This window comes from Crassostrea angulata, chromosome 10 (genome assembly GCF_025612915.1).
Source record: "Crassostrea angulata isolate pt1a10 chromosome 10, ASM2561291v2, whole genome shotgun sequence".
NCBI classification, from domain to species: Eukaryota; Metazoa; Mollusca; class Bivalvia; order Ostreida; family Ostreidae; genus Magallana; species Magallana angulata.
Genome location: NC_069120.1, coordinates 46509186 through 46529126, shown reverse-complemented (window position 1 = coordinate 46529126; position 19941 = coordinate 46509186).

Sequence of the window (19941 nt, the reverse complement as noted above, 5' to 3'; positions counted from 1 at the left end):
GAGTAAAATTTAGACAAGATATCAGATAATTGCAGTAAGCCAATTTAACGTAGATTGAAACAACTAATCAAAATTCATAATTTTTGGAAGCAAATTCGAGGAAATCCAGGACAATTACAAATTAAAAACTTGCAAGACACCGTCTTTCAGTACTCTCAGTACTTTGATTTAATGCGCTCTCTCAACGCTAGTGAAGCCTTAAGTTCTTTTTTGGAAATGTTTCCTCATTTGAATATTATGTTCTTTCAAGTCTATATCAAGATGTTTGTGTAGACGAACGCATGGTTTGCTTCAAAGCCAGGCGCCAGTTAAAGCAGTATATTCCCAACAAGAAATTCGATAAAATCAAGGACGATTACCAGTGGCGGATCCAGGAATTTGAAAACGGGGGGGGGGGGGGGCGCAGTTAAAGGCAGGCGGTCTGGGGGCCGCCTTGAGGCCTGGTGGGGGTGCAGGGGGCGAAGCCCCCGGAAGCTCCTAAAATCTAGATATTTTGAAAGGCAAAATCATGTTGTCTGGAGGGCCAATTTTTACTTATTTTCCCGTCATTTTAGTCACTAGAAATGTTACCAAAATGTTATGAGACATTTAATTTTGAAGTAACAAAAGCTGCAGAAAGTTTCAATTGAGCTCTTTCAAATAAGAAGTATTTATTTCATTGTATCTGGGATAAGACTTTTAACTAAATTTTGTCCATTTTGTAGGCTTTTGCAATTTTACTCAATAATATTGTTATTTGTCATAATTGTCCAGGAGAAAATTTGCACCAATGAGTTTGTCGGTCGTAAATAATTAGAATAAATAAAAACAAGAAATACTTCAAAATATCGTACACAATTATAGCTGTTTTATTTAAATGGATTGTTAGACACCATTCTTCTTGGGTTTTTGTTAATGAAGATGTCGACAATTTTCTTGTAGTCTAGGGGAATATCTCTGTGAATTTGGAGAAGAGTAAGGGCGTTTAACCGGTCCTGTCCCATAGTACTTCTCTGGGATGATTTAATACGTTTTATTGCTGAGTTTCCTCGTTCAACAGTAGCACTCGACACAGGAATAAGTAATAGAAGAGTAATTATTCTGTGAATATTATGTTCTACATAAACCGAGTCTTACACAAGAAGTCCACTCGTACACAAGTTGAGCCGTTCCTATTTTTTTGTTTATTACTAAACTATATCGAATGAAATAACACTTCTACATGAATATGCCTACAAATTATAAATCTTTGTATTTTTCATTTTACAAATTGAATTTAATATTAAAGTAAAGCATGACTTTATATGATCAGAAAAAAATCATCCACAAAAAAAAAAAAAAAAAAAAAATCAAACGGGGGGGGGGGGGGGGGCGCGCCCGGCGCGCCGGCGCTGGATCCGCCACTGATTACAAATTAAAACTTTTAAGACCCCGTCTTTCAGTCCTCTCAGTACTTTGATTTACAAATGTGTTGTATTGGTGTAAGTTTCAATCAAACATATATTTCTTTTGTTGATACTAGTATTGATGAACAGATTGAGTTAGTTTAGATTGTTTTTTACATGTCATTTTGTCTAAGAAATGGTAATTAAATCTCTACATAATATATTTTGTAAACAACTATAAGACTCGAGCTTTGTTTACATAACAACCAATTCTTACCTCTGTATCTCGCTTGTAACTTGACTTTAACATTCAATATTTTGGTGAATTATTTAAAATGCACCAGTTAACCATTTTATACATAAAAAAAAAAAAAAATGAAGTTATTGATCTCAAATCGTGTCCAAGTCCCTTTAAAGACATCTTGAGACCTAACTGAATCTTCACCGACATATTTAAGGAATAAGAAACCATTTTTTAGTATTATTAGGTGATAATTTTGGGCATGCGGTTTCTCGGAATCTATTGGGACGATCTTGATCATTTTCACACAGATTATTTGACGTGATCTTAATTTTATATGTTATTGTTTATGACGTCACTTTTGGTGCCGATTTATCGCTGATTTTGAACATTTTTCTACGACCAATTCTGTGGAGAGCTATTCTCAGAAACTATAGAAGAAAAAAAAATAAAAGAGAAAATGTTCGCATTGATGATTCTAATTGATTCCACCAATCGAAGCACCAATTAATGTTCCCATTAAGGATATACAGGCGGAAGAGGGTGGAATTTAAATAATTATTTTACTTTGATATTTATCGAATGTTTGCATAAAAAGGAAACTGTCTGTGGTTTTGGGGGATTGAACCAAATGCCTTTGGTGTGTAAGCATGCGACTCATACAACTAAGCTAAGTCAGATTTATATTAATAGTAACATACATGTATTATCTCTATTAAAGGAAATACATTTTGGTTTTCGTTAATTATTTTGTTATGTCATTGTACGGATAGCATGCTGGGTAATTCTTGCCTAGCTCACTTTCATTGTCGAAGAGAAAGACTCAGAGAGAAGATGTAACTTCGGTGTAAAGAAATTAATTTAACATTCACAGTGTGTCTCTGCTTAGGTATGTGCATTTGTTAATTTCTTTGCTTATTGCAATGATAGTGTGTGTATTAACAAATTTCATTAGCTATTTAATTCTGAGATTAAAAAAATTTGTAAAGTTTTTGAATGAGGAAAGATAAATATGTACTTACATGTATTAGACCAAGGAAAAGGGTAATACTATTATATAGAGATACATGAGTAATAAACAGTATTGGGAGTACATGTATAATTATGAAGTTAACATTTTACATTACAAGTGCAATAAACTTATTTTTTTTTAAATTTAAGGATCTGTCAACATATATGTATATATAAGGAAATCTCAACACAATTTTCTGAGTGTTTCACAGGACTTGCCCCAAAAATATTCTCTTGTATCTAATATATGTGCAACAATTTTTATTTAGTGAAAAAACAGAAAATCTTAGTATTCTTTTCATCTTTTCGTCTGATTCAAGAAAAAGGGGCTGGACACTTAATGTATGGGACAAGAGACTCGTAGATAAGGATCAATCAAAATAAAAAAGCGACTAAATACTTAGATTATGTGAATTCATGACCGCTTTCAACTTAAAAATGTTTATTTTGTATTTACATGATTAATCATTCATGTTCTTTTAAGTTTCATGAGAAAGACTTTATTGATGTGCTAGAATTCGGTCATAATCCAAGAATATGGAGGACCAATATTAATTTGCACAAGTCTTTTTTTTTTTACAATGAACACTATTCGTGCTAAATCAAAAGACTTTTGTTATGTAGAAATACAAATTATCGGTCCTTTATCAGGTCCTGTTTATAAAAGAAAAAACGGCCCCGGGTTGCAAAAACATATATTTATATGTTTCGATAGCAATAGCGGGAAAATGTTGTATTATTGACCACGTGATTATATGTTTTATGCATTGTATTGGTCAGAAATTGGCCAACAGAAAATGTTTTCAATGGTTGCAAAGAACTGGTTTTTGAGGGTTGGTCACGTCCAGCCGCCATTTCAAGCGAGTGACCTGGACGCGGACGACACTCAAAGGCAAATAAACCTGACAAATAAAGAAGCTAACAACAAAACATTGTACCAGTTCTCAAGTATTTTGGACAGTCGTTTGTCTACAGTGCAGGCTTTGGGTAATGCTAACTGTTATGGTATAATAATGCATTGCAATGCATTACATGTTTTCAAAGTAATGCTAGTAATGTGTAATGCCACAAAATTAGCATTACAAGTAATGGTAATGTAATTCATTACTTTCCAAAATCTAGTGTAATGCTGGCATTACATGGCATTACTTTGCATTACTTTGCATTACTATGCTTATTTATGCATGTTCACTTTAAAAAATGTGATGAATAAATGAATAGTTGATTTGATTAAATTTGATTTTAAAGAAGAAAGAGATAATTCTTGAGATAAAAATGATTTAATTGTTTTATTAAAAAAGATTTTTAAAAATTCATTTTTGAATTGTTAATATTACTTAATATAACAGCACAATTTCATATCATTTTTATTATTATTATTTATTATTTATTTCAACTTTGAGCAATAAGCTCATCAGCATTAAACATAATAACATTTATAAACATATGCGAGGCACGCAAAATGCGAAGCCAGTAGGCTTCAGAGTCTCTGCAGAGCGTGCATCTTCTAAATTTCTTAGGTATAGGTTTGAGTAAATAAGACTGCATGCAAAAATTATTTATCAAATGTGAAAAAATATAACATTTTGGAGAGTTATTGATAACAGCATACAATTCCTGACAATGAACATCTATTATTCTTTTCTTTATAATTGGAAAATGTTTTTGGAACACAAGGTATTCTTGGAGTTCCCATAATTCACCAAGACAAATACTATACAATTCTGATCTAATAAATGCTGCCCAATTGGAGCATGACCTTTTGGCTTTACAGTCTATGGTAAGATTTACATAACAGGATTTTAATATACAGTTTGTGGTTCCAAGTAGTTTAAACCAGTACTTTATCATTCTAATAATTCTCACACACCTTAATGGGAGACATCCCAATTCAATGTAAACCATAGCATTATTACAATTTGCTTTCACTCCTAATAAACGCTTACAAAACTTCATAAAAACTTTGACAATATCAATTGCCTTTTGTGATCCCCAGACTTCACAACCATAACATAAAATGCTTTTAACGTATGTTTCTAACAATGCCAACATTGTTTCGTTATTCAAATACAAATATTTTGTTCTAGAAAGCATGGTATAAAGACACTTTTGTCCTTGTTCAGCCAACTTTTTTTCAGTTTCTAAGAATTTACAATTGTACTTAAATATGACACCAAGGTAAGTAAAGCTATCGACAATATCTAGTAACTGTCCGTTGTATGTCCATTGTTCATTTGTGTGTAGTTTTCCCCCATTTCTGAAAACAACAATTTTAGTTTTTGCCACATTTACAGTAAGATGCCACTTACTAGTGTATTCATATAAAATATCTAACATTTTTTGTAAACCATCTACAGATTCTGAGAAAATAAACATGTCATCTGCATATAGTAGTACAAACAGGTTTAAATCTTGAATTTCCTTTGGGATAGTGTCACTACAGAAAAATTCATTTTCAAAATCATTGACATAAAGAGAAAACAAAATAGGTGAAAGAACTTCACCTTGCATCAAACCTACATTTTTTTCAAAGTCTTCTGTAATAAAACCATTAACAAGTACTGATGCTCTGACATTAGCATACATAGATTTAATTACTGACAGCAGTTTACCACGTATTCCAAGTTTTGAAAGTTTGTACCACAAATAATACCTATCTACAGAGTCGAACGCTTTCTGATAGTCAATAAAACAACAATATAACCTTTTTCTCTGGCTTAGGGTAGAATTAATAATTGAGTATTGACTAAAAATAGCATCTGTTGTCCCTGACATGGGTTTAAAGCCAAATTGAGCATCAGATATAACATTATTTTCACAAGACCATTTTAATAATCTAGAGTTCAGAATAGACGAGAAAATTTTTCCAAGGTTGCTGATCAGGCTGATACCGCGATAATTGTTCGGATCGGAGATGTCGCCCTTTTTATGGATCGGTACGATGAAAGCTCTGGACCACAGAGATGGGAAAAAACCATTGTTTAAAATGTTGTTGAATAAATAATGTAGAGATGGCAACAGCAGATCTATGTAATATTTAAAAGTTTCATTTATCATCAAGTCAGGGCCACAAGACTTTTCGTTTTTCGTGTTTTTGACTGCGTTTCGAATTTCCTCGAATACGATTTCTTTGTCCAGCTCTTCAAATATTGATTCTTCATCCAGTTCCGGGTACGGGTCTTCTGGTAAAGTAGTTCCCTCTAGGGTTTTGAAGTACTCAAGAAAGTTGTTAGCCGTCACAGCGGGTCTCGATGATTTGTGTTTAGGAAACGTTTTGTAAAACAGTTTTGGGTTTGATTTTCTTAGAGCACAAAGCATGTCTCCCTCCTGTTATAAATATTGACGCTTTGCGCGGGTCTAGTACTTTTTGTAGATATGTTTAACAGCATGGAGGTTAACTCTATTATAATCAGATTTGTTCTTATTGAATTGGGCGAGTGCACAAATATAATCTTGGTATTTTTGTTTACATGTGTTTGTGAACCAGGGTTTATCTTCCGTATAGATCCTATGGGTATCTGATGCTGGAGTGTTACATCTGCGCTCGGGTGGTCTGGTTGGATGTCGGACTTTAAATTCTAGATGTGGAGTCAAAACTTTCTGTAAATCATTAGTAAAGAGTTTAACACATAAGTTAAGATTTTCTGCCGTATCGTAGGGACAGGAGAAGATGTGGCTGGTTATTTTGCTCAGGTTTCGCTCAAGTGCTAAACGACCCTCATGAATTTTTCCACTGTTCCACTTAGGGGGTGCTGCGCATAAACTTCCACTTGAGGCATCTTGTCCGCGTTTTTCGCACTGCTGTCCAGGTAAACAAGCTTTGCTGGCTTCCCATCTTTTCTTGCTGCTTCCATTATTGGGATAAGTTTCTTTCTTTTTTCCAACACGTCTCTGGGATATTGTTCACCAATACCAAACGGGGTGGTTTTGAGCGTATATCCTTTTCGGCGAATGGATTCCCTTGTTTGATAGTTATTAAATTTGACAACAATGGGCCGAACTTTACTTGACCCTTGGTTCCGTTTACCAAGTCTATGTGCTCTGTCAATTCTTTCATCAACATTGCAAATACCAAGCTCATTTTCACAGAACTGTACTATCTTGGAAATGCAGTCTTCGTTTGTAGTATCACTTGGTTCCTTCAGTCCAAAGAACAACAAGTTTTTAAGAGTGTTGTTATAAAGAGTTTTTAATCATTTAAACAATTTAAACAATTTACTCCAATTAGTTTGCACTTCAATAAGAAATGTGTCAACAACACACTATGCCCCCAGGATAATCTAAGTATCAAAACAATCTATTGTTATAAGAAGTGCTAAACACCCCAATACCCTTCCCTTCGCTATGTCCCAATAGAATAGGAGACAGACATGCACCTTTAAAAGCAAAATGAATGCACTGTCCATCCATGATGAAAATCAATATCACTTCCAATATCATAACTCATTTGAAAATAATTTTACTTACTTATTCTCTCTCTCTCTCTCTCTCTCTCTCTCTCTCTCTCTCTCTCTCTCTCTCTCTCCTGTAAAACATTTATTTAGTATAGCTGGGACGATTTTCAAACTAACAAGATGCAGTTAAAAGATGAACCCTTTGAAACTTCGATCATGAAGTGCAACAGCAATCTTTTGTCTTAATTAAAGTGTCCTCAGTAGAAAGAAATACGATTAAAATCTATTAAGAAATATTACTGAAAAAAAACATCTGTTTATGAATTATTACAATTAAGCGTCCAAAATTATAAAGATTTGTGTAATCTTGGGAAATATCTCTATTTAGCTTTTAATAACAGCAACATTATTCCATTTGTTTTTTGTTATGCATGTAATTCTGTGTCTCTATTTCGTATCTGACATTTTATCATGCCAAATGTCTATAAATATCATTTTACTTATGTAATTTGTTGTTCATAATACCACAAGATGATTATATATTGAGCAAATATAGAATGACTCTTGTATAGTCATTAAATTTGAACCTGATACTAAGCATGAAGCTGTAGATATGTTAAAGAGGATGCATTACTTTACAATGAAATTCGCCCCAAGCCTGCTACAGTGCAGAAAAATATTAACAAAAACCAGAAAGTTATTGTGAAGAGACAAGAAGCTAAAATAGAGCAAGTCTTTGCAAAGGAATTTAAATTTTCAAAAACGCGGGAATGAAGAGCTGTACAAAGATAACGCAAACGTGATGGCAAAAATTAAGGAGGCGAATAAAGAAATGGAAGAGAACCGAATCCAGGAAGAGAGACAGAAGACATCTGAAGGTAATGACTTAATAACAGACGAAAACTCATAAAATTAGCAGATTCTTCAGCCACGAGCTGTAGAGCAGTAGACGAATATGTAAAAAAAAATCGAATCCCTTCAGACTCAGTGGACAAAAAGGGAATTTCCAAAGCACAAACAACAGCCGAGAGAAAAGTAAAGGACGAATGGAAACAGAGACGGAGAGATATACGAGAAAACTTAAGGCCCTATCCGTCCACAACTTCCAACGAGGCAAAAACATCTTATGGTCCAACGGGTGTATGGAGATCTGGACAGTGCTACAGATGTCACAATTAAGGACACTGGAGAAAAGGTTGCACAGAGAAGATAAATGAAAAGATAAGTAGATTTGCATTTGCATGTTCAAAAAGTAATCAGTCGAGCGAAACGGAGATGAAGACAGGTAAATCGCCGGTAGGGAGACTGAGAAGTAATCTGGGTCAATGGCGTTCGATTGAAGCAAGCAGGTATGTATTGGGTGATATTGATTTTTGCTATATTTGCCATTATTTACTACTCCAAGATTAAAAACAATAAATCTGCTATAGACAATGTAAAGTTTGTGTCGTCAGAGATAGAAAAAATGGTGAGGAAGGGTTATGTGCAGAAGGTTATAGGAAAACTTAAAGTGGTTAATCCAATAACAGTAGCAGATAACAAATCAAAACAAAGGTTGGTTTACGATGCAAGACATGTTTATCCACATTAGTTTAAGCATAAACACAAGTAATAAGACGCGAGTACATCGCGAGATATTTTTCAGATGGAGGATTATTGGTTTTCATTTGATTTTAAAAGCGCTCACCATCACATTATGATAAATGAAGAGGAAAGAAAATATTAGGGTTTTAAGTGGAAAGAAAAATACTATGTTTTCAATGTTCTACCTTTAGGTCTTAGTACTGTTTGATACATTTTTACAAAAGTTTTGCGCGAAGTGGTCAAAGTTCGGACATCAAAATGTCACAAAGTTGTCATGCAGATAGATGATGGTACAGGATGTTCTCAACCCCACATGAGTGCTGAAAATCTTAGTTCAGAAATACAGGCAGACTTGATTGCTTTAGGTTTTATTTTGGCTGATGAAAAATGTCAGTGGAAACCTAGTCAGGAGATAGTTTGGTTAGGGTTAGTATGGGACACAGAAATTAACAAACATCGGTGTCAAATCCTAGAATTCAGAAACTTCAGGGAAATATTCAAAACATTTTGGAATGCTATGCATCAGGTATTCAAGTGGTTTGAAGTTCTTTCCATTGTATCAGTAGTTGTACAGATTATTTCAATACAGATTGTGTTTAGTGATATGATAAACAATTTAGAAAGCATGAATGAAAAAGGTACTCATTTGAGTCAGATAACTGATACAGAGATTAGACAAATCGCATTGTTCTGTGATGCTTCTGATTCAGGTTATGGAGGTCATTTGACTTAATGTTCAAAGGATGAACAGCAGGAATTTGAATAGTATGGTATTTGGAATGAGTGGGAAAGCATTCAGAGTTCCACTTGGAGGAGCTGGAAACGGTAAGGAGAATATTGAATAACTCTGTAGATTTCGTGAATAACAACTCAGTTTAGGTAAATTTAGATAAATCGAAATGTGCCACACATATTGAAGGTGGGTAGTAGGAAAATGGCTTTGCAAGACATTACCATGTCAGTGCGTAGTCTGTGTGACGAAAAACATATTCATTTGAATTGCATATGGTTGCCTAGATCGCAAAATATAAAAGCAGACACTCTGAGAAGAATGAGCATTTGTGACGACTGGTCAATTTAACAGGTAGTATATTGATACATGTATTTTGACAAAGCATGGGGCAAGCATTCTTGTGACAGATTTGCTTCTAGCTATAACAATAAATGTAGGGTAGTTTTAAATGGTATGTGAGAAGTGTTGCTAAGATTAAAAATGTAGATGATGTATGCAGAGGAAAGGGAAATGATAGAATATTTGGGAAAATAGGACTTTTGTTTGATATGATACTAGTAAACTAAAAATTGAATTATGATTTTGTAGGATTGGATTACAGGAGAGTACGAAAGCCGAGAAGGATCATTCGAGATTCGAAATTCAAAATACGAGATTTGAAATACGAGATTCGAGATTCGAAATTCGAGATTCAATATCTAAATTAACCAATCAAATCATGGATCTGAAACATCAAACTGTTCTAAATAAAGATCATTCGTACATGCTCTTTCCTACAAATAAATGCTATGTTCACTTCTCCCTACCTAACTAAATGATTATTTGTATTTACTTTTACACATAATATCTAAGTAGACTAGTAATAATGCAGTGTGCTTCGCGGATCTAAGTGATTTTGTATGCCCTGGTGCATTTCCACCTGATGCGTTTGAACCCTGGGGTATTTCATCACCAGTAATAGTTTAAAACCCGGGTTTATTCACCCCTTTTGTGTAAAAATGCGGTTATGGTAGAGAACATCATAAGCGTAGCTAATTTTTTCTGTAGGGGGTCCTAGGCCAATTTTAAAAGATTTTACTATGTAAATTTAATAAGCTCCAATTTTCCCGAGGAGGGGGTCCAGATCCCCTGACCCCCTCCTTTCTAGATCCCCGCATGAAGATTAGTACATGTATCTAAATAATCTAAATATAAATAATCTGTCCTGTTTCACTAATAAATATAAGCATTACTTATCGTTTTAATGTATGCATACAGTGATACACTAGTACTATGATTATAAACAAACCATTGAGATATTATCACATCATACGGAATTATTAATAAATACAATTTTTTTTCCTTTTCCTCAGTAAACAACTTATTATGAGTCTTACTTTTGTAATTGTTTTCAATATAGAAGGATACCTACTCTCTACAATTAAAGGTAGGGATGATAGGGTGCCAATTTGTACATATAAGTCATACAAAAGTTTACTTTTTTTGTAAGTAAAGATCTAAAGATGTAAATAAGCACTGCAAACAAAGATGTGTGTATTTAATATACTACTACATTACACTTGGCCTGATAAAATGTAGTCAGGATGAAGCTACAAGGGGTGAGTGATGCAAATTTACCAATTTGTCGCCATACACACAGAACACCAAATAAAGAAACTGTGAGTGGTGTGTGGAATGCATAAAAGATGGCGGCAAATTATCTCAAATAATCAGTGCAAAAACCCACAAATAGGCTGTTATTTGTTACATATCCTTATCATTATCATTGATAAACAATGTTATCGTCCCATAACATAGCCGATTAAGTTAATGTGTACATATGGTCAACGTACATGTAATTCTAATATACAAGAAGGCGGACGTATCAGGCGGGGATCCAGAAAATTAAATTTCAAAAATGATCGGTTGAATTACATTAAATGCTTTGAAAATTGTTTTAAACTATCGCACGGGTCAAAATGCATGATAGAAGCTATGAACAGTTTAATTGGAAACTTTCATTTTATATCAATATACATGTAGTATTACCTATTATAACAAATGAGAGTATAGCACAACTGCCACAAGCAATACATGTCCTTTACCGGTACCACCTCCCTCCCCATAAAAAAATGAAAAAATTGTCGTTTTATTTGCTAAAATGTGTGTGGTTCAAGATTTTTCTAATGGACATACCCGATTAGAATTGAAAAAGAGCCGTACGTTTAAATCTAATTTTGTCAAAATTTTTAGATTCATTTGGTTATATTTTGGTCCATTTAGGTAAATAGATGCACCAGCGCAGCTCTAGTTTATATACAATCAGGCCATAAATTCAAAATATTTTCAAAAATTAATAGCTTTAAATCCAGTGGATGAAAAAAAAAGGAAAGCAAGTCGAACTCGATGAGTGCTAATACCTGTGTTGAATGAATGGTACAGTAGGATATGCGCAAAAAAGTCCCGTCTACTCTTTCCTACCCTATATTTATTGGAATATTAAATCCGATTATAAGAGTCAAATTAAAAATCAAGTACGGATATGTACCTGTTTATCAAAAGTAAAACTACTCATAATTTATCTACAGTGCATCGTTATGGAGCTACACAGAAAGTTTTATATTAATTTGCCGAGCCAAATAAAAAAAAACCTGGAAAACGAAGAGAAAACAAAGTGGGGACAGAATAACTGGCAAACTAATTAGGACTATATAGCCCCCCCCCCCTCTTCAAATGTATATACTGAAAACAGATTATTGGAGTACAACATCCGCACACAATTTAAAGAAAATTTCATGTTTTTTTTATCATTTTCGCTAGTTAATGTAAGATATTACAAATATCTTAAACCCCCTCACGGAAAAGGAAATGCTAGGTGATGAGAGAGAGAGAGAGAGAGAGAGAGAGAGAGGGGGGGGAGGGAGAGGGAGAGAGAGAGAGAGAGTCGATGTAAAATTAAAGCTTGCTAGTTGGTCTGCCCTACCCTAGCTACCTCCTCTCTTTTCTCCTTTTAGAGGCTTAATTATTGTCTAAATATGCTTGTAACAAATCAAATTAATTTCAAATTCTAAATCAAAACTGAATTTGACACTACAAAACTCTCTGTCTGTCTGTCTGTCCGTCTGTCTGTGTCTGTCTGTGTGTCTCTCTCTCTCTTTCTCTCTCTCTCATCGACAATGGCACTGATACCCTACAATACACTATTCCTATCTGGATTGTTGTCGTTGAGGTTGTAAATCATTATATCTTCTATGGTTTAAAACTTTATGATAACCTATAATTTGACATGTCGATTATTTCATTGAATTTCGTTTCATAGCTAAAACCACACTCAGTTTTTATTATTAGATTAAACAGATCTTACAGGACAAAGAAAATCACATCGATTTGCAAAGCCCAGTGTGTTATCACTAATTTAATTGTTTATCCTGTGTGGGGTCAATTTATCAATGTTAATTTAACCATTTTATAACCACAATATAAGAGCTATTAAGACATTTATTTGTAGGAAAGAGCATGTACGAATGATCTCTATCAGAACAGTTTGATGTTGCTAGGATACAGGTTTCAGATCCATGATTTGATTGGTTAATTTAGATATTGAATTTCGAATTTCGAATCTCGAATCTCGTATTTCGAATCTCGAATCTCGAATGATCCTTCTCTGCTTTCGTAGGAGAGAGTACGGAATGTATCACTGGACAGTGGAGTTGAACCTAGCAGTTATCTGAACGACATTTGCCGCCTCTACATGAGTGTTCTTATTTTATCAACTAAAAGTAACAACACCAATTGGACATATTTCAACTCTTTCAAAAGATGGAGAAATTTTATAAAGTCACAAGGACACAATGCTCTGCCGGCGAATCCGATTCATTTTGCATTATATCTCACACATCTTTAGAAAATGGTGCAACGCAACATCCTGTAAATTCGGCTGTGTATGCAATGGATTAAATGGACGCACGACAGTGTTGGTTTACCAGACCCGACTAAAACTTCTCATGTGTCATTTATAAAGGAAGCAGCGAGGAGAAAAGCGTCAAAATCTGTTAACAGAAAGGATCCAATAACAGAGGATGTGTTAATAGATTTATGTGAAAAATTCTCAGATTCAACGAATTTGTTAATTGTTAGAAACCTCTCGATGATTTTGTTCAGTTTTTCAGGATTTTTACGATTCGACAAACTAAGTTCTCTATGTTTCAATGATAGGTTAGTGAACGAAGATCAGCTTGTTATGTTTATAAGGAAAAGCAAGACAGAGCAATATCGTCATGGAAACGAAAATTTTCAAAAGGGAACACAGCGGCTTGTCCAGTTAATATGTACCAAAGGTATGTGGATCTTCTGAAAGATGTGGAGAGAAACATTTTTTCATATTCAAATCAATTTTTAGGTCAAAGGGCATTTGTAAATTGATACATAGAAACAAGAAAGTTAGTAATTCTGCTACCCGAAATAATATATTACCTTTTATTAGCTCACCTGAGCCGAAGGATCAAGAGAGCTTTTCTGATCACTCGTTGTCCGTCGTCCGTCCGTCTGTAAACTTTTCACATTTTCAAACTCTCCAAAACCACTTGGCCAATTTGAACAAAAAACAAAAGGCATAGTCTACTGTGGAACTGAATTCGAAACAATGATCTACCAGTATTTCATAAAATATTCTTATGTAATATCATTGTTTTTACACTGCGATATTGAAATTCTTTTGGTTTTTCTACTTGAAGCTTTTTATTTTGTCATTGATAATTGTAATAATTGTTGCGTATTTTACGTATAAGGTAAACCGATCAAATCAAACAAATTGGTTAACCACGTTCTTTGTATATATATAAATGATGTCGATGTCAGAGACCTTTTTTTGCAAACTGATTTTTGGATATCAAAAAATATATTTTCTGATATCAGAAATTCAAATAAAATGGCGAATAAATTTCACACATTTAATGAAAGCTCTCTTGACCCAAAATTAAATTGCTGAACTACAGAGCCGGATTTGCATCTTAATATTTGTTTTTTTTTTTAAAAACTGCATATTTATTTAATGTAAAAATTTATTCTTGATAATTTTGGTCATAAGTACTAAAACCGCTAACTATACGCCTGCATAATTCCTTAATATTATGCAACGCCATCATTTTTGTTTAGAATTTAATCAAATCAATATTTATTCAGAGTTAATATAGTGCTAATCATTGAATATGTGGACAAACTTGCCAAAATGAAATCAGGTTTAAAATTAGGAATATATCATAATTCTTAACAGGCTTCAACAGATTTGAAACACAATTTCTTACAAATTACAAAAGTTGCATCACAGGGAGCATTCATTAAGTTGATAGTAATGGGTCTTATTTTCTTATAAAACTTGTGATGCAGAAGACTATTTCTTGAATGCTCTTGAATTAAAATACAAGTCCACAATATCTTCACTTAGACACGTCATACTTGATAGGTTGATGCATCTCGGATAGTGCCAGCAGATGATCCCTTTTGATTTTAAGTTCATGTATGTATGCTGCCCATGATAAAGGCTTGTGCACCTTGTAATGTATACCCAAGGGAGGGAGCATAAGTGTTTCACAAAGTGATACGAAAATTTAGGGAAACTGAATGGAGTCAAAACATGGGTCAAAGCGTTTCGACGTTTACACATTTTCCAGATTAAAAACATTTACATATTTTCCAGAATCAATGAGGGTTTGCGAAGAGAAGTGAATGAAGATGATGGCCTGTCCACTTCTTATGAGAAAATGTATGCAAATGACAGTTAGACCCATATATATAGTGTATTCCCTATGATTCAGCACATTTAAGTCAGGATATTTAGATACTAGTATGTATGAGTTGTAATGAGTGCGTTATTTTATCCCACACAATAAGTTGTCCGGGATATGTTTTTGAAGGGGCATGGTCACGATTTTGTTCAATTTTTCCATTTTCATTGTTTTCCATAGCATTAAATGATTTATCCTTGATGTTGTCATGTCAGAAACTCTCAGTTAAGACTGAGGATAAATTATCATAGAACGGTAATGACATCAAAAATAAATTGTTTAATGTTGATATTAACATTTCCTTCATAATATTGATGAAATTAACGATTTTTATGCACCGCCATACAATGGCTTAGGTATATAGTGTAACCCCGTTCAGTCATTCCGACATTCCGTCCTTCCGACATGTCATTCCGCCATCATTCAATTTTCAATCATTATCTCAACAACCGTTGCACACATTCAGTTCTTTTGGTACACTAATTTGTCTTATGAATATACAGGTTCAGTTCTAATTATGTACCGGTCCACTGATTTATGCCTCATGAACTTAGAAAAAATGAGTAATTCTCAGTTTCTGCTTTTTAACTCTTGAAGGGATGCATAAAAAGCTGATATTTCATATGTAGGTTATTTACAATTAAATGGCCACTGTTGTTCAGGTTAGCGATGTGGCCCATATGCTTCTTGTTAAATTTGTTGTGGGGAATGTTAATAAAGGGCTTCATTCTTAGAGGGAAGGGGGGGGGCAACTGTGGCTGGAAATTCAAAAGTGGACGAAAGGTGCCTGAAAAGGCACGGTAGATGGAAAAGTGAAAGTGCAAAGGATGGGTATATTGTGGATTCAGTTGAAAAACGTTTACATGTTTCAAAGTCTCTTGATTTGTAATTACAGTCGTTTTCCCATACTTTGAATTATCTAGCACACGGACGGCTGGCTGTCATAAATTGTACATGTATGTTGTTGTTTATGTTTATAGTAAGTGAAGTAAATACTTATATTTTCCCGCGTTTCGATAGCAATAGCGGGAAAATGTTGTATTATTGGCCACATGTTTTTCAGTCTTATGCATTGTATTGGTCAGAAATTGACAAATAGGAAATAATTTAATGGTAGCAAAGAACTGGTTTTTGAGGGTTGGTCATTTCTAGCCGCCGTTTCAAGCATGTGATATCAAAAGTTAAAACAGTGTTATTGAAGGTATAAAGCAATAAAGATACATGTATTTATATAATCACATATTGATGTGTCATTTATTATGGTTGTAAGTTATGAGGTCCGTCATTCAGCGGCACTTGGCTACGGACACAGGTTTTCTAGAGTTTTTAAGATAAAATATTTGTTATCTCTTTTTTTTTCCTGGCCGGTGTAACGAAGAATTTTGTCTCGGGTTGAAAATTGACCCGAGGGTCATTTTTCAACGTTGCATATTGAGACCAAATGTGTTGAATAAATAGATCTGATCCGTTGAAATTTGACAAGCATCGTGGAATTTGATCAAGAAACCTATTCAAAATTCAACATTACAGAAGCTCAAATTAACGAATTGATAATTATAGATTGGATTTATTTTTTCCAAAAATATCAGTGTTTATAAAATTATTCTTTAGATTTACATGTTCACATGTTTCAACAGGCGGATTAAAAATGACACTTTTAAATCATTTTTGATCGAATTTACATATTATCCCTTTAAATATGTAATAATTTTTTATTTATAATAAACTTTTCGCATTTAATTCCGTTTTCTTAAATTAAAAAAAAAATGTTTTTAATAAGAATGTTTGTATACATGGTTACACGATAAACAAATTCAATTCAGGAGAACTCTCTCATTTTTTTTTTGATTTGCTGGATATATGTTCAGATATAAATAATTAAAGAAAATTTCACTCACCGAGTAAATTTAAACTTTGGTTCTGTTCATTGGAAATTTTGTCGGTGGGAGTAAATACAATAATTAAATAAATATATGAATAATTGCACCCACTCAGTTTGTTAAAACTGTGATTATCTGAATTTTGTATTAACACCCACCCAGCAAATAGCAGCATACAATATGATGATAAGCTAATATGTACTTTGTCATAAACAATGCTGTAGTAACTTTGTATCATATATTCATGAACAATGCTGTTGTAACTATGTATATATTGAAATCCTATATTCTAGTGGGGTTTTTTGTGCTATTATGATAACTCCGGGTGTAACTAAATATGATGAACATGATTGAAACAAATTGCTAATGTTTCTAAGCATAAACAATTATGCTTCATGGAATCTGTAGCAAGTAAGCTAGCAATTCAGAATTAAAATAAGGTTATTTCTGCGTTACTCTATCAGTTGCATGCTTGAGTAATCTTAACATATTCAATTTTTTGCATGCCTTTTCCTATATACCATGAATATGATGCAAGCCGGTTTTTTTTAAAATTGTTTACATTTTTACTGTAGATGGTATGTTTTTAATTATGAGAAAATATAAAATCAGTTGCCTGTGTCTCTAATTTCAATTTACATGTAAATAATGGAATTAAAAATTCAAATTATGGAGATAAATTGCATCTTTTAAAGATCTATGACTATGCATATGCAGAAAATTGGATGTTGCTCCTAAAAAAGTTTATCTGGCAAGTTTATGAAAAATTATTTTTAAGTTGTAAAAAAAAAAAATTGTTGATGATTTCTCGGATAAAAATATGACAAATATCAATTTATTTTGTCGGGGAAATATTCTGACTGTTTAAAATAAAGCACAGGTACCTGACGTTATATATTTTGGTCTTTAAAACATTTATATACTATATACCTACTAAAACAGTAGAGAGAGAGAGAGAGAGAGAGAGAGAGAGAGAGAGAGAGAGAGAGAGAGATACTAAAACCATATACAAACTGAAGTGCCTGTCGAATTAAGATATGTCGAATTGCATGAAAAGTAACGATTACAGTCAGTATTTGTGATATATATTTCATTATCAGAAAAATGACCCCCTTGTCAATATTCAACGTTGAAAAATGACCCCTGGGTCAATTTTCAACCCGGGTCAATATTCTTCATTACACCGGCCCTCATGCGCTTCGCATATTTTTCGTTTATGCTTAAAAAAACTATATGACTAAGGTGTTACAAAAATGTCTGGTTGAAATATGTTGTACGACGTGATTGTAGTCTATTGAAAGTGTTTAAAAATTGTGTTGAAAGTAAAATAAAATAAATACGGCGTCCAGCGCACACGCAGGGGTGGCTGTCATATATTGTACATGTATGTCGTTGTTTATGTTTATAGTGAGTGAAGTAAATACTGTAGTGTCTGGCTCAAGCGTAGGAAATCCTGTTATGAAAACATAACAATGCAAGCTTTTATAGCTTTGTTTCTTACTTCACTATCACTAACTTTCAACACATCTTTAAAAAAACCGAAAGAAAGATGAGCACACAAAATATCACAAAACACAAAAAACGTGATTTGTTGATTTTGTTAATGGAGTAATTAGTTGGTTTTAAATGGACATTGATAATGTTGTTTGGATACTTTTTGGATCGTGATATGTGATCAATGTCTCAGTAAAAGCAAATCAGTTGGAGTACTGGCAAGTTTATACAGTGTTTATAAACACTAACACACCATGTGGAAAACGTGGTTCTTTATAATGGTGATTTACCTGGTGTGCAAGACGAGTGCATTACGTAAGTCAATGGTTTAATACATATTCAAGAGAGTTTACTGCTCAGGTTATACGTTCTTTGCGCACATTGTCATAATTTGTAAAACTAGGAGCAATCTATTTATAAAATCAGCACAGAACGATTATGTTTAAATTTTTGGAATATAGCTTTGAAAAATCTATAGCTGTAGATTTTTGCACAGAACCTTCAAAATAAAAGCAAATCTGTACTAGAATTAACGAAAATAAACATTTGTAATATGCATGTAATATAACAACATGCATGTATTTTACTTACATGCAATATAATGAAGACAAATTACCAAAATAGATTTGTAATTAATCTACGTAAATAATTGCAAACCTTTAACTTAAGTTCTTGGCTAGACCGGTGTTTTGTTGTTGTTGGGTTTTTTTTTACGAATACACATGATTAAATATAAACAACATATATGTCCCATACAGCATCGCATACATACCCCATCCCATACAGCATCGCATACAAGTATGTAAATCTGCACACATGTAAAATATTTTATTTTTATTTATAACATTACTTCAATATATAAATAACTTGTATTGACCCTCCAGGATAAGCTTTTGCTTTTTCTTGCCGATTAGTTTCTTATTTTTGAGGCTGCTTCGTATAGAAGGGGTTCCTGGAACAGCATCAGAGCAAATTATTGCTTATGCTTATGTTTATGTTCCTCTTAGTTTTTGTTTTTTAGTACCTGTCTAGCTGGTTCTTTAAAATGTATTCAGTATATTGTTCACCAAACGGCAGCATGGGAAGGCTTTATCAAACTTTTTTTAATTTTTTTTAATTCATAGTTTTTAAATAACTTGTAAAGCATAAAATGCTACAACAATCTTTAAATCAAAGTACTGAAAGCCGGGCTATTTTGGTGTGTCTTTATGCATATTGTGTATAGTAAAGACTGAAAATCTCTCTCTCTCTCTCTCTTTCTCTCTCTCATGTTTTTAATGTCGGCAAAGCGTCAGAGAGCTACCAAATTTAGTAAGCGGCTATAAACAATCAAAGTACTGAAGAACTGACGGGAGTTGATTTTGTCGATGTTTATTTATTTTAAAATCAATGATATGTTATTTTGCATGACAAGTACAGGTATACGTAGTTTCTAATTAGAATTACGCATATTTTTATAATATGAATTTTTGAACTTT